Source organism: Peromyscus maniculatus, chromosome 5 (assembly GCF_049852395.1).
Source record: "Peromyscus maniculatus bairdii isolate BWxNUB_F1_BW_parent chromosome 5, HU_Pman_BW_mat_3.1, whole genome shotgun sequence".
NCBI classification, from domain to species: domain Eukaryota; kingdom Metazoa; phylum Chordata; class Mammalia; order Rodentia; family Cricetidae; genus Peromyscus; species Peromyscus maniculatus.
The window spans coordinates 97,839,461-97,852,209 of NC_134856.1; the positions used below are offsets into that span (position 1 = coordinate 97,839,461).

Consider the following 12,749-nt stretch of genomic DNA (forward strand, 5'->3'; position numbering starts at 1 on the left):
GTGTGTATGCCTACAAGCATGTGCTGTGTGAGTTATTGACTCTACTATTTATAAAAATGTTTAATTTTGTGTTTTTTTTTCCCTATTTTTTCTTATCCATTCTTCTTAGAGAGTGACATTTTCTTATAGTCTAAGCAGTGTCAGGCTTTTCAGGGTGTAAGGGCTCAGGAAGATGGTTTTGTCAAGAATCCACATAGATATTTGCTGGGCTTTGAATCGCATATGCTCTAGCTATGCAGACATGCTTTGAGAAAATTGGGTTGAGGATGGGAAACTATTAAAGCAGGCTATATTAAAAGCCTTTGATGACCGTTCTTATCATGTTTCATAGTTTTTGCTTTAATGGTTTTTGCTATTCCCATGCTTAATGATTTGTTAAAACAAACTAGTTTTAACAATCTGGTGCTAAATTTGTTGCTGTGGAAGTCTCCAGTGAGCCCTACTCCTTACAAGCCTGCCTGAGACACAGGAAGTTGCCTTTCTAGTCCTAACAGAATTAAAGAAGTTGAACAGGACTCTGAACCTAAGTATAGGATAGTTTTTTGCAGAGGCAGACTATAAGGTAAGTACACACGGGCTGAGTTTACTTCAGGCCTGTTTCTGGTTTAAGAATATAATTTGGCTCTGAGTAATGCAAGTCCTGTTGAGGTGGCAAAGCTGGAGGCTCCTGATTACAGATTTATCGCCTTGCCAGGATATGGTTGCCATTTAACCTTCCTGGCTCCAATTCCAGATGATCCATTGAGCTCCAGAGAGGAAGACTGGTTTGTGTTTCCCTTTTCCCACATCATTCAGAAATTTTAGTGTTTTAAGGCAAAAGGTCATTAGCCAGATGACTGATTAGTGAGGACAGCTGATTAGAGCATGTTATTTTGCTCAAGAAAGTGCCCAGGATAAAAGCTAATTTCATCCCTTCGTTAGTTAGCTGGAAGCAGAGGGGAACACTCACTCACCAGATCAAAGCCTCTTGCAAGCAACCTTAAGTCCCAGCAACCGCTTCCCCACCAGAGTATATTGTTGGAAAAAAAATGGGAAAGCAATACTTTTTAAGTGTAAGGGCTCTTTCTTCTCTCTCTCTCTCTCTCTCTCTCTCTCTCTCTCTCTCTCTCTCTCTCTCTCTCTCTAAGCATGGAAAATGGTTGTTTGGATTGGAATTTTTTTTTTATCAGTGTTTAAGAAAGTTAAGTGTTTTTCTTGGGGGGAGAAAAAAAAAAGCTCATTGGTCCATTACTGAAAAGGTGTGTATAGACTCAGAAATAGAATGGAAGTGTTTGGACAACTATATTTCTTTCCTCTGTTAGGGCTTATTTCATTTTGTTTTTTCTTGACTTTTTACGACTGAAGATACAAAATAATGTTTGTGGGTTTTTTTTCCTCTGATCACATTTTGAAGTGTCTTTCATTGTGTTTTTATTTGTGGTCTCTTGAATATCATTCATGCAGAAGCCATTGGGGATTCCTATATACTCCCCACCTGTATTCAGATAGTCTCATAGTGAGTAGTACACTTACTTTTTTTTTTTTTTAAAGATCAAGCCTAGCTACCCGCCTACAAGCTCCTTGCAGTGTTTTGTCTTTTTGTGTGAACACAAGCTTTTCCCATCACAGTGATGTTTTGTTTTGTTTTGTTTTTCTTCCAGATGCCCACTAATTAGTGAGGTGTTTAATTAGTCCAGACAGCGGATGAACACTTCTTTCTGTTGGTCGATGGTAGTGGGACCGTTAACTTTCTGTCCACTGTGCAGCTTGTTCTTTGTTTTAACAGTTTCCCGTTGAGTCTCTCCCCATCGTTTGAGGGGCTGGCTTTCTTTTCATCAGGGACCCCTCGCTCAGTGGTCCGTGTGACCCAGTTCCTGGCTTCACCAAAGTCGCATTAACTAACAGCGCTGGGAGAGCTCACATTAGGATTTATACTCATTTATTGTTTTTCTAGTTTGAGGATATAGTACTTATAAGTTGATTATTCTTGTGATTTCCTACTGTATTATATAAAAGAATGTTGAACTAATGTTCTAGTCTATGATTGTATCCATCGTCTGTAGTCCCATGGCAAATGAATTCTGAGGTCCTCACCAATGGTTTCCCTAACTTGGGAGCATTATGTAGTTTTGTTCCGAAATTCTTTAAAACTGTATAGATTTAGATTTAGATTCCAGTGCTCCACTTATTAGCCCTGTGACCTTGACCCGATATGTTGACTTCCAAGGGCCATTTCCTTCTTCTCAAGTATGTGTGATGATATGACTGTCTGTGCCTTGGGTTTCTTCTGCAATTGAGACAGTGAAATGGAGTCTTTCCTAAACTCCAGCACATGCTAAGTGCCATTCTGCTCCTCTTCTTCTGTCTACTTTTCCCTTTATTTCTTCTCTTCCTCCATCACCATCATCATGTGGTTGGCTCACTCTGTAAGCCATGCCATTTCTGTGAGGGTGCAGTGCATTTTGTTTGTGGTGCTTTGTTTTTCTGACAGCTTAGAAAATCAGTGTGCTTGTAACTAGGAAGGGAGCCTTGGGGTGGCAAGAGCCATGCCCTGTGCCTTTTTTAAAGACTGGCTTTCTCTTGGGACCCCAGTTTACTCTGACTTTTGTCTGTTCCATAAGTAAAGACATTGTGAAGCTTTTTAGTTTGTATAAGAGGTGCTAAAATTTTAAATTTTTAGCAGGAAATACTTTACATAATAAATGAAAACACAGAAAAAAGGTATAGTATTATTTGTTGATATGAAGTAATTAAAGACTAAACTAAGCTTGAATTAGATAAGGTATGACTGTTTTTTTAGAACCCTGTTTGGCTATTTAATCTTCTATTTACATCTCAAGTGGATTTTTTAGGTGTTTATGATCAAATCTGCATACCTGACATGGATTTAATTACCCAGGCAAAGCTAGTGACTAATATGAGCTAAAGGTAATAAATATCCTAAGAATTTAAAACATGTATTTGAAAGAGGCATTACATTTTATTTCATTTCTGTTTCTTGTGGGTAAAGCCTGCCTCGCTCCCGCAGTGCAAGCCAAACCCAAGTGCATTGGAGACCTTTGTAACTCACTGCTCAGAAGCATCTCTGTAGGCCCCTCATTCCTCTCTCCTGTGTTTGCCAGCTCTTTGAGACAGCTGGATAAAAAAGAGTCCACCAGGCCAATGTGGCCGGCTATAAACACTCAGTAATTCCTTCAATTATCCGTGGTTGGAAAATGTAGACTTTTCAAATGCCTGCTCTGTCCTTCTATATATACTAACTTTGTATTTCTAAAGTGTGGGTAGGTTTCCTGTAAGACCAGAAAAGGGAAGAAAAAAACAAAACATCTTTTTCCCTTCAGAAGGACATATGTAAAATTTTTATTGCATAAGATTTTATCATACTTGGGTATGCAGTGATGCATCTTCACAAATTGTAGTTAGGCGGAATTCAAAGTATGTTAGGTTTTGTGGGTTTGACTTTAAAAACTCAAAAAGGAAAGAAAAAAGAAAGCCCAGGGATAGCGGGCACTTCAAACATTCTCAACATGTGTTTGGAATAAAATCCACACAGTGGGGTGGGGTGGGGTGGGTGTTCTCTCGTGAAGGGTAGCTGTGGATGGGCTGTATATCAGGGCAAGAAAAAAAAGCATGCAAGCTGCATGGCTCAGACATGATGTGGTGCTGACAACCTCTTGGCCACAGCATCCCTCATGTGTTATAACTTGGGATACCATGAGGGGGGCTAGATTTAGGTACCCTATCAGCTTATACTGGGGTCAGGTTAAGAGACTCAGTCTCTTGCCCAAAGATTGATCAGCAACATTTTTCTCCTCCTGCTCCATCTGTAGCCAGATAGTTCAAACCACCATCACCCGCTGCTTTCATTTACCGCCATACATTTATTATTTTATAAACTTGCAAAGGCAGGTGACATAATAGTTCAAGCATTCTCTGTACCCTCACTGACGCTTAACTTTTCCAGGAAACCTGTCTTCCTTCTCACTGTGAAGAGTGTAGTTCTGTAGCCGTCCCTGGAGGGTTCTGTGTGTGAAGTTTGGTGGAGTCATTGAGCATGTCATAGAAGGTCTCAGTCCCTTGCTAAAGGGAGCAGAAAGGTTTCTTCTTTTTCAAAAGTTCAAGTCTCCTTCATAGTTTCATAGTTGTGCACAGACTCCCGTCCTCCCCGCCCTGCTCCCAAGCAGTAATTCTTCATGGAAAATATGATGCATTCTTGCATGCAAATGCTTTGATTGAAAACACACCACTGGTATTCTCCCTTATGTTCCCCAGCTCAAATGACAGAACTATTAGTTGCTAATTAGCAAAACCTGAGGAATTAGCTTAAAGAAAAGAAATGGAATTTTTAATTGGTTTGCATTTATTTTCTGTGGAAAGCTATTGTGCTGAGCCCACTTATAGTCTTGTGTGCTTTAAAGGAAAAAAAAAAGCACATGCAAGTATTTTTTTCTTACCTGTCTATCTTTCTGTTAGCTGACTTTCCACATGCCTTAGAAATATATCTTCTGACTGAGGGGGAAGAGGATATGTATTTTACATATTTAATAGGTGCACCTGCTCACATTTCTTCTACTTTGCAATTGTCATCTTGAGACTGTAGAGACAAAAATGCCTACAAGGCACAAATGAACAGTTTGGTGTTGACCGAACTGCAAAGGTAATGACAGTTCCCTTAGCGCATAGCTCCAGCTTTATCCAGATTGTCTCTTCCTCTTTGGAGAACTGCTGTTGAGCCAATCAGGAGCTTTCATTTCCCTTCTGAATGTTAGATTATTTAAGTAGAGCCAGTGATGCTAGGTCATTCTCTGGGGGCTGTGCTGACTATCTTGCTTTCTAGCTGTTAGTCTTGAGTTGTAGGGAGGGGAGGAGAGAGGCTGTCAGAAAGTCTCTAAACCCTTGCATAACTTATTTGTGAAATCAAGACTCTCTGCTCTCCTTGTCTTTTCGCAAAAGTTCAGTATAATGATGTGGCTTCCATACAACAGGAGAAACAGTAAGCCATTGCTATAGACTTTCACAGCTACATTCCACAGATCTCATAGCTACTTTGCAAGGTGATTAAAACAGTACAGAAGTGGGGATAATTCTAGTATTCTGGGTTTGGACTTTTCCTAATGAAGGTTGAGAGATGGTGAGTGAAAGTGGGAGCCAGGTAACTGAGAAAAGTACTGTAGCATTTGGAGAAAAGTTAATTAAGCAGATTTACTAGAAGGCCACACAGATGAGAAAAAGAAAGAAAAGGAGACCATGTTTCTTGAGACAGTAATTTAGCCGGTGGCAAGATGGACAGCTCCTCCCATGCCTCCCACTAACATCTCCTTGCATCCCTCAGAACTGGCTCCCTTTGGACCTTTACTCTGATGCTTCCTGCCTTTGTGTTTCTGGTCATGTGATTGCTTCACCTAGGCCAGTTAGATAAGACTCCTTTAAATACCATCTTCCAATATAATTTCCCATCCTGGACACTAAAGAGCCATGCCAGTCTCATGTTTAAACACATTATGATTACTTCCTCTGGTTGTCACTGTACCATAGCCAGATCTCTTTTGGAGCAGTGTGATTAGGTTGAAGACTGCTCTTGGCTTTTCTGCCCACCAGATTTCCCTGGGAAGGTTTGGGAGGAGGCCCCCATCCTGCCATAGCTGGGGGACTGTTAGATTGTTTGACCTTGGCCATGTTGGAGATTAAAGTTCCACAGCCTGCTCAACAGAGGTTACTCTGTTGACATGGGAGGAGATGTAGTTGCTTCTGTTGTGATCTTAGGGTTAGTCATTATGTACCATGCAGCCCCCTCTAAGAGGTAGAAAGTTGCTAGGTTTTACTTGCAAGATGACTCGTGGCCCTTTGGAATAAGTTGATTGGTTAGTCACAGAAGGGATGTGAAAGCTCCTTTAATACAGTGGAACTAGCACAGTAGAGCTGCCTGTCTTAGTTGACGTGACACTCATGTAAGATGGGACTGCTGGGTATTTTTCCTGAAGCTGAGGGGAGCATAGTGCTTGCTTGCCCTTTTCTCCAATAACCTCAGTAATTCACGATTTTGGTAATAATGTCCCTAGTGATCCTTGTCCAGCCAGTGTGAAGCTCATGTTAATGAGACCTCACATCACAGCTCAGCTCGGAAGCAAGGATAAAGTTTTCTAAAAATGTCATGTGATTTTTATTCCCTTCTCAATTTGGCACCAACCCAAATGGCACTGTCTTGGGTTCCTTTCTCTCCGTGGCCATCTCCCGCCCTCCTGTTTTGCTTTCTTCTTTTTTAGAGAGAAGCATGGAAACAGTGACCCCTGCCCTTTTCTAGCCAGCTTCTAACGGCTTCCTTTCCCGCTCCTAATGGAGGCAACATTATCCTTGGCCCTCCTCCTTTTTCTTGTATAATTAAAGAATGTTACCTTTGATGTCTCTTGAAAGCCGGGTCTCCTATCCTGCGTTAGCTTTCTTGATCTTGCATCTATAAATTTGTACTGTGTCCTCACACTTCTCTATGAAAGGGCTTGATTTTTCTCTCTTCGTGCCTTTTTACAGTTTGAATTAATACAGAGTAACCAATTTGGTCTTTTATTGTGTTCCATTGCCCTGATAGAGTTTAGGGTTTTGTAGTGTTCTTCGAAAAGTATCCTACTTTCTCAGTCATTTAAGCTTTTAAATTCAAGTCTTTGCTTTGGTTTCCAGTAAATAAAGAAGTTGCTCTTACTTTTCTAGAGCCTTCCCTTCTTTCGTGGGCCCAGATTTTCCATTGGCCTCTATTTCAGATTAATTTCTTCATCTTAGAACAAAGAAAAGAAAGAAAAAAAAATCTTACTGATTGATGTGACTGCTCAGCCTTGTGATTGTGTCAGCCGTTTGTTAACTGAGCATGTACTTAGGGAATAGCCCAAGTGCTCCAAAACACTGGACCAAATGAGCAGTGCCCTGCTTCTGTAGAGCCTCAGCTGTGGGGCATGGAGAAAAGCTCAGTCACTGTGAGGAATGACAATGTGATGCTCTTCAGGAACATCTGAAAGAAAACCTTCACTCCTCAGTCCAGAAGGCTTTCTGAAGGAGGCAACCATCAAGAAATCCTAAGGAAGAGACAGGCAGAAAAACAAAACTGGGTCAAGGGACATTCCCACTGGCCAGGAGTGCAAAGAAAACCCGAAGCCTGGGGAGGGGGAGCAAGAGAAACCTTTGTGGGCAGAGGGTGGCTTCACGGTGAGAGACAGGGATAGAGAGCTGCTGACAAGGCAGTGTCCTCAGGATCTGTTCTGGATCCAGTCTAGGAAGACCCCAGGGACATGGTGCCTGGCTTGTGAGAGTTGACAAACCTCTGGGTAAGTGTTGCAAACTGAGAGCTTCCCTGCTTCAGACTTGAATTTAGAATTTACCCTCCTTTGTGGATTTACCCCATCCTCCACCCGACCTGAGGATGCCTTCCGGAACCTCCCTGGCTGGCTGATCACCACCATTTTGGACAGCATTTTGTATTTTCATAAGAAGACAACATAATGGCATTTTTCTTCTTGTTGTCCAGCTGTTGCTCTTGTCTATACTAGGTGACCCCCAATAATCACAGTATTCTGAACCCAAATTACCAATCCCAAACATGAGAAATCATGTGGCTGCTTTTCTAAAGAACTAAGTATTCTGTAGGAAGTCTTTTATTTATTTATTTATTTTTAACCATCAACGAGAAAATTTCACAATGAGAAAATGCAAACCATTGAATCCATTTTATTGGGAAGCTCCCGAATCCCCACATGTCAGTCAAGCCAGAAAAACTGTTTGAGGGACCTTTGTTCAGCTGGAGATGGAGTTAGCAATAACAAGGGAGATGAAGCTGGGCAATCCAGTAGCTAAAATGTCAGGGGGAAAAGAAGAAGAACAAAGACTCACATTAGTGGAATGAGCCTTCAATCCTCCTGGCCTGAAATAATCTGATGGGAGATGCTGGAACCCTGGAGGAGGAGACACTGGCCTCCCTGTGGGGGTCTTGGACCTAATCAGCACACATTGTATTGGTCAATGGGAGCCCACTCTAGGGAGCGGGTGTTTACCTTGTCCACTGGGGGGACCCAAATCTACATGCTGATTGTGCTCTAACTTGAGCCTTGAATCAAAGGAGGAGCCTGTTTCCTAGGTAATATAAAGAGGAGCAGAGAAGTGTACATAGAGGTGCTGAGAAACAAACAGTCCCTCTTCTTTTGACTTGCCTTCTTGGGTTCAGCCTGCTCTCAAATTGGGCAGGATTTCAAGGCTCCTCGCCTTGTTCCTGTTTTCCCCTTTGTAAGGAATGCTTCCACCCCTGCCCCACCCCCGTCGTTGCATCCTCCAGTTCTCAGGGCCTAGAAGAGAGTTGCATAATATGGTGGTTTTCCTGTGGCCTTATTCCCTACCAGGAGGACTGTGATCCCTCCCAGCTCTTCCCCTCCCCCTGAAATCCCGTCAGCCACAAAGGCTTCCTTCCAGGTCCTCCTGTGTATCAGAACTCTTTTTGGTCTCTAGGCCTTTGCAAGTGTTCCTCTCTCCCTAGGCTACTCTTCTCACCTCTTTGCCACAGGGTTGTTGTAATGCCATCTCCTCCAGGAGGCCTTCTGGACTATTGGGGATTAACCATTTCAACTCTGTATGCGGCTTACTTTTATAATATGTATATACCAACCCCCCCACATCTAGGGAGATGCATCTTTATATTGCCCCTGTTGTCATTGATATTTTAACTGTATTATGTGTCTATTACATTGCTGTACAACTTATGACCTAGGGACATAGTCAGAGAACAGTTGGAGGCTCCTGAATACCTTTCTAGGACCCAGACCCTCTAGTTCATCACACGGATATGACCTATATAAGTGTACAGTACCTGACATTTTTCCTCATTTCAAAAACTTTTTTTTTTTTTTGAGAGTCTGCTGTGACTGAGACAATGTCGTAAATGGTTGGTGTTTGCCAAACCATGTCCTTGATCTCAAAGCTGGTGAGAGGAATCACATGCCAAATACCTAGTGAGAGCCCTCAAGAAGGGATAACAGATGTGTCCTGAGGCTATGCAGCGGGAGATGTGCTGCTGCTGTTGACGGGGAGGGGGAACCAGAAGCCAAAAGGCTGAGGTGAGAAGGGGCAAGTGTCCTAGCCATGAAGTAGGGTGGTCTGGGGAGACATGTGGGAGGGGAGGTTCAGTGTGACTTGATTTTTGTTTTAGGACTGTTGTTACCCTGGCAGAAGGGGGTAGAATGTAGAAGAGTGCTTAGCAGGCTGATACGACCATCCATCTAGGAAGCCCCCTCCTTAGAAACTGTGGCCACAGACATAGAGGCCTCTCTCTGTGAAACATTTTATATCACAGTCTCTGTCCTTGAACTTCTAAATTCATGCAATTTCATGAGATGTTGCCTAGACTTCCCGTTTGATAGATGAGGATATCAAAGCCCAAGTAGGCTGAGAAGTTGCCTGTTTTTATACCTGAGGTTTGAGCCTGGTTTGACTTACAATCTGAGGTTCTTCTCTTGGGCTTCCTAAGTGACAAAATTTCAAACGATGGTCCAAGCCTATGCAAGGAGCAGGTCTGATGGGTCGGGCTCTATGACTAGGGGAAGCTCAGAAGCTCTGTCTTGAGGACCTAGTACTGGTAGTGCTATGTGTAAGATTTGGGGTGCAAGGTTTTGGAATTGGGGAGGATATCTCCACCTGTGGCTCTGTGTGCTACTCAGGACCATCCCAGTGCTTAGGTGGCTGGTTCTGGTCACTTCTCACCACCACTCAAAGATTTTAATTTATTATTTTTTTTATGTGTTTATGTGAGTGAGTTTGTGCATGCAAATGTGGTGCCCATGGAAGTCAGAGAGCTAATCAGATTCCCTGGAATTGGAGTTGCAGGCCATGGTACTGGGAACCAAGCTCAGGTCCTCTGGAGAAAGAATGCGGGTTCTTTACAGTGAAATCATCTCTCGATCCCCAATTCTCATCATTTTTAAAAAATTTTATAATTTAATTTAATTTTACATATCAGCCACGAATTCCCCTGTCCTCCCTCCTCCTGCCCCCCCTCCCCCCAATCCACCCCCTATTCCCATCTCCTCCAGGGCAAGGACTCCACCCAAGCACTGGGAATTCAGCTCAGCCTGGTAGATTCAGTCCAAGCAGGTCTAGTCCCCTCCTCCCTTCACCCAGGCTGAGCAAAAGTGTCTCAGCATAGGCCCCAGGCTCCAAAAAGCCAGCTCATGCCCTAAAGGTACTACTGCCTGGGGGCCTCCCAAACAGTTCAAGCTAATCAACTGTCTCACTTATCCAGAGGGCCTGATCTAGTTCCATGGGGGCTCCTCAGCTATTGGTTCACAGTTCATGTGCACAGGGACAAATTCTCATCATTTTTACCTTTGTGTTCAGGTGGGTCTAATGTGGGTGATCATGAGAAATTTCTAGTTAATTAATGCTTCCTCAAAGAAAGTGTAGTTACACATGACTTTGTTATAGGAAGGCTCTCAGTTCTCTCTGTACTCCCATTTAGGGAGGCCCCTGTGTGGAATACTTTTGCCAATTGCTGGTCCGAGGACCTTACTATACCTTTCAGTTTGTGTGGAAACACATTTTACCTTGAAGAAACCGAGGGTCACCTAGGATCGTGTACACATTTGAACCTGAGCCCCAGGCCTGCGGTTTGGGGTGAAGGAGGGAGGTCCTGGGTGCCTGGCTTTTCTACCTTGTCTGCCCAGTTGTGCTCTGCTACTCCCAATTCTCTTGATGGCATAGTAGCTCTTGGAACACAGGCTCTCTCAATGGATCAACGATCCCTACTTAAATTTTTGAACTCCCATTTCTAAAAGGCAGTGATTTTATGGACTAGGAACTTTGCTGTGTCAACAGATGGCACAAAATCAGGTGCTCCCTATACCTTTTCTGTACCCAGAGCCACCAGTAACACGGAGGTCACTGTGAGATACCCAGTCTGTACTCTGTGGCTTTGCACAGGGCAGCAACCTTTTCTCTCATCCACAGGGGAGGAAGTGTCAGGGAGCACGTACCAACTTTAGTCTAAATACTTGGGATTTTTTTTGGAGGGGTGCAAAGTGGGGTCCACCTAAATGTTGAATAGTCCCATTAAGATGGACAGTTCATTGTCTCTTGACTTTGGCATCTCAGATAAACCCGAAGGTTCTTAAGCATGATTGAAGGATCAGAGGAACAAATTATGAGAAAAGATGAAAAAGAAAAATGTGGATGACAAAGCTAGTGTAGGCTAAAGCCAAACATGGCAACTCTCAACCAGTCGTTGGAGAAACGGTTATTAAGAAGGGATAAGACTGATATCAAGACACCTAGTGGGAAATCTGTGGAGCCAACTGCGGAAGCCTCTGGAACCTTCTGCTTACCCAGGAACGTGCAGCTAGAGCTGATGTTTGCATTAAAGTCATCCATGAGGCATTAGTCCCCACCTGTCTAAAGTTGCATTCCAGGAGACTTACCTGAGCTAGATCTGGGTCTACATAATCCAGATAGGTGTCATAACAATACTCCTTCTGTGTCTGGAAAGTAAGACAAGTGAACGTCGAGACTTTTCAGAGTGACTGTGATCCCTAGAGAAACCTTTAACTAGAGAAGTCTAAAAATTATGGAAAATGATTACAAGCCTTTTAGAGAAGGCAGAGGGATGGCTTAGATATTTTCTCTCTCTCTCTCTCTCTCTCTCTCTCTCTCTCTCTCTCTCTCTCTCTCTCTCTCTCTCTCCCTCTCTCTCTCTCTCTCACACACACACACACACACACACACACACACACACACACACACACACACACACACGTTAATTGATCTCTACATATAGTAAAATAAAAGTATGGCCCTAGCTCTTGATTTTATATTTGGGGGAGAGAAAGTATGAAACAACACACGAAAACAATTAAGTCACACATTGACAAGTTTGAACTGGTAAGATGAAAGGCAGGGCCCAGGTCTGGTGAGGGTGATTTCTGATTCCAAGGGGGTTTTTTACAATAGAGCTTTGGCTCCATGGCAAAATTAAATCCAGTATGAAATTTCCCCTAATTAACATTTCCCTTCTTCCCTCCAAATATCAAATTTATGGACTCTAAGAAATTCGCGTAACAGACATGCCAGTGCCCGCTTTCTTTCTGCTTGATCTGTTCCAGCTGTTATTAACTTTCGTATCTGACTATCGTTAATTTACGAGGAGTTCTGAATACAATCTGAAATGTTCCTTGAATTCTAGACATTCGAGGACAGATTTCATGTGAGTTCATCTTGATCCTTGCTGGCATTTTAGCATGCAGTTTCATTGCTCCGTAGTAAGCCCACCAGGGCCTTGCTGTGATGGCATGAGTCTATCACTGCTGATTCTTTCTGCTCCTTACCTCATTAGTCAAACCTGTACATCCTTTGCATGCCTGGTTGGCACATAGTATCTGCCCCTAAAATCCAGTAAGGACAGAAGTGATTGGTTTTCTAGGGCCTTCTGATTGCCCATAGCGCAATTTCATTCCTCAGTTTTGTTTTCTCACCACAACTTTTGGAAATGTGTTTTTATCTACATCTTTGCATGGCTCACAGTAGTAACAGATTGTTGGGCACATACTATTCAGGTTTGGGTCATCAATACTGGGCTTGCCTTGTATGCTTGGTTATTTGATGTTACTATTTCCTATGGGCAGCTGTGTGTTCTTTAGCCTGGATACACAGTGGTAGGCTTTGGAGATGCCCAGTCAGGGTGGAGGTCAGTGGTTCCCCCTTGACATTCCTTACGCCTTCTGTGATGGCTAGTTTTTTGTCAACTTGACACAAGC

The 12,749-nt window shown here is 43.0% G+C and overlaps 1 protein-coding gene across 2 annotated transcripts in view; it reads left to right on the top strand.

Moving 5' to 3' along the window:
• Gli3 (GLI family zinc finger 3) overlaps positions 1–12,749 on the top strand; it is a 265,800-nt gene that overhangs the window by 83,024 nt on the left and 170,027 nt on the right. The gene's annotated exons all lie outside the window — the stretch shown is intronic.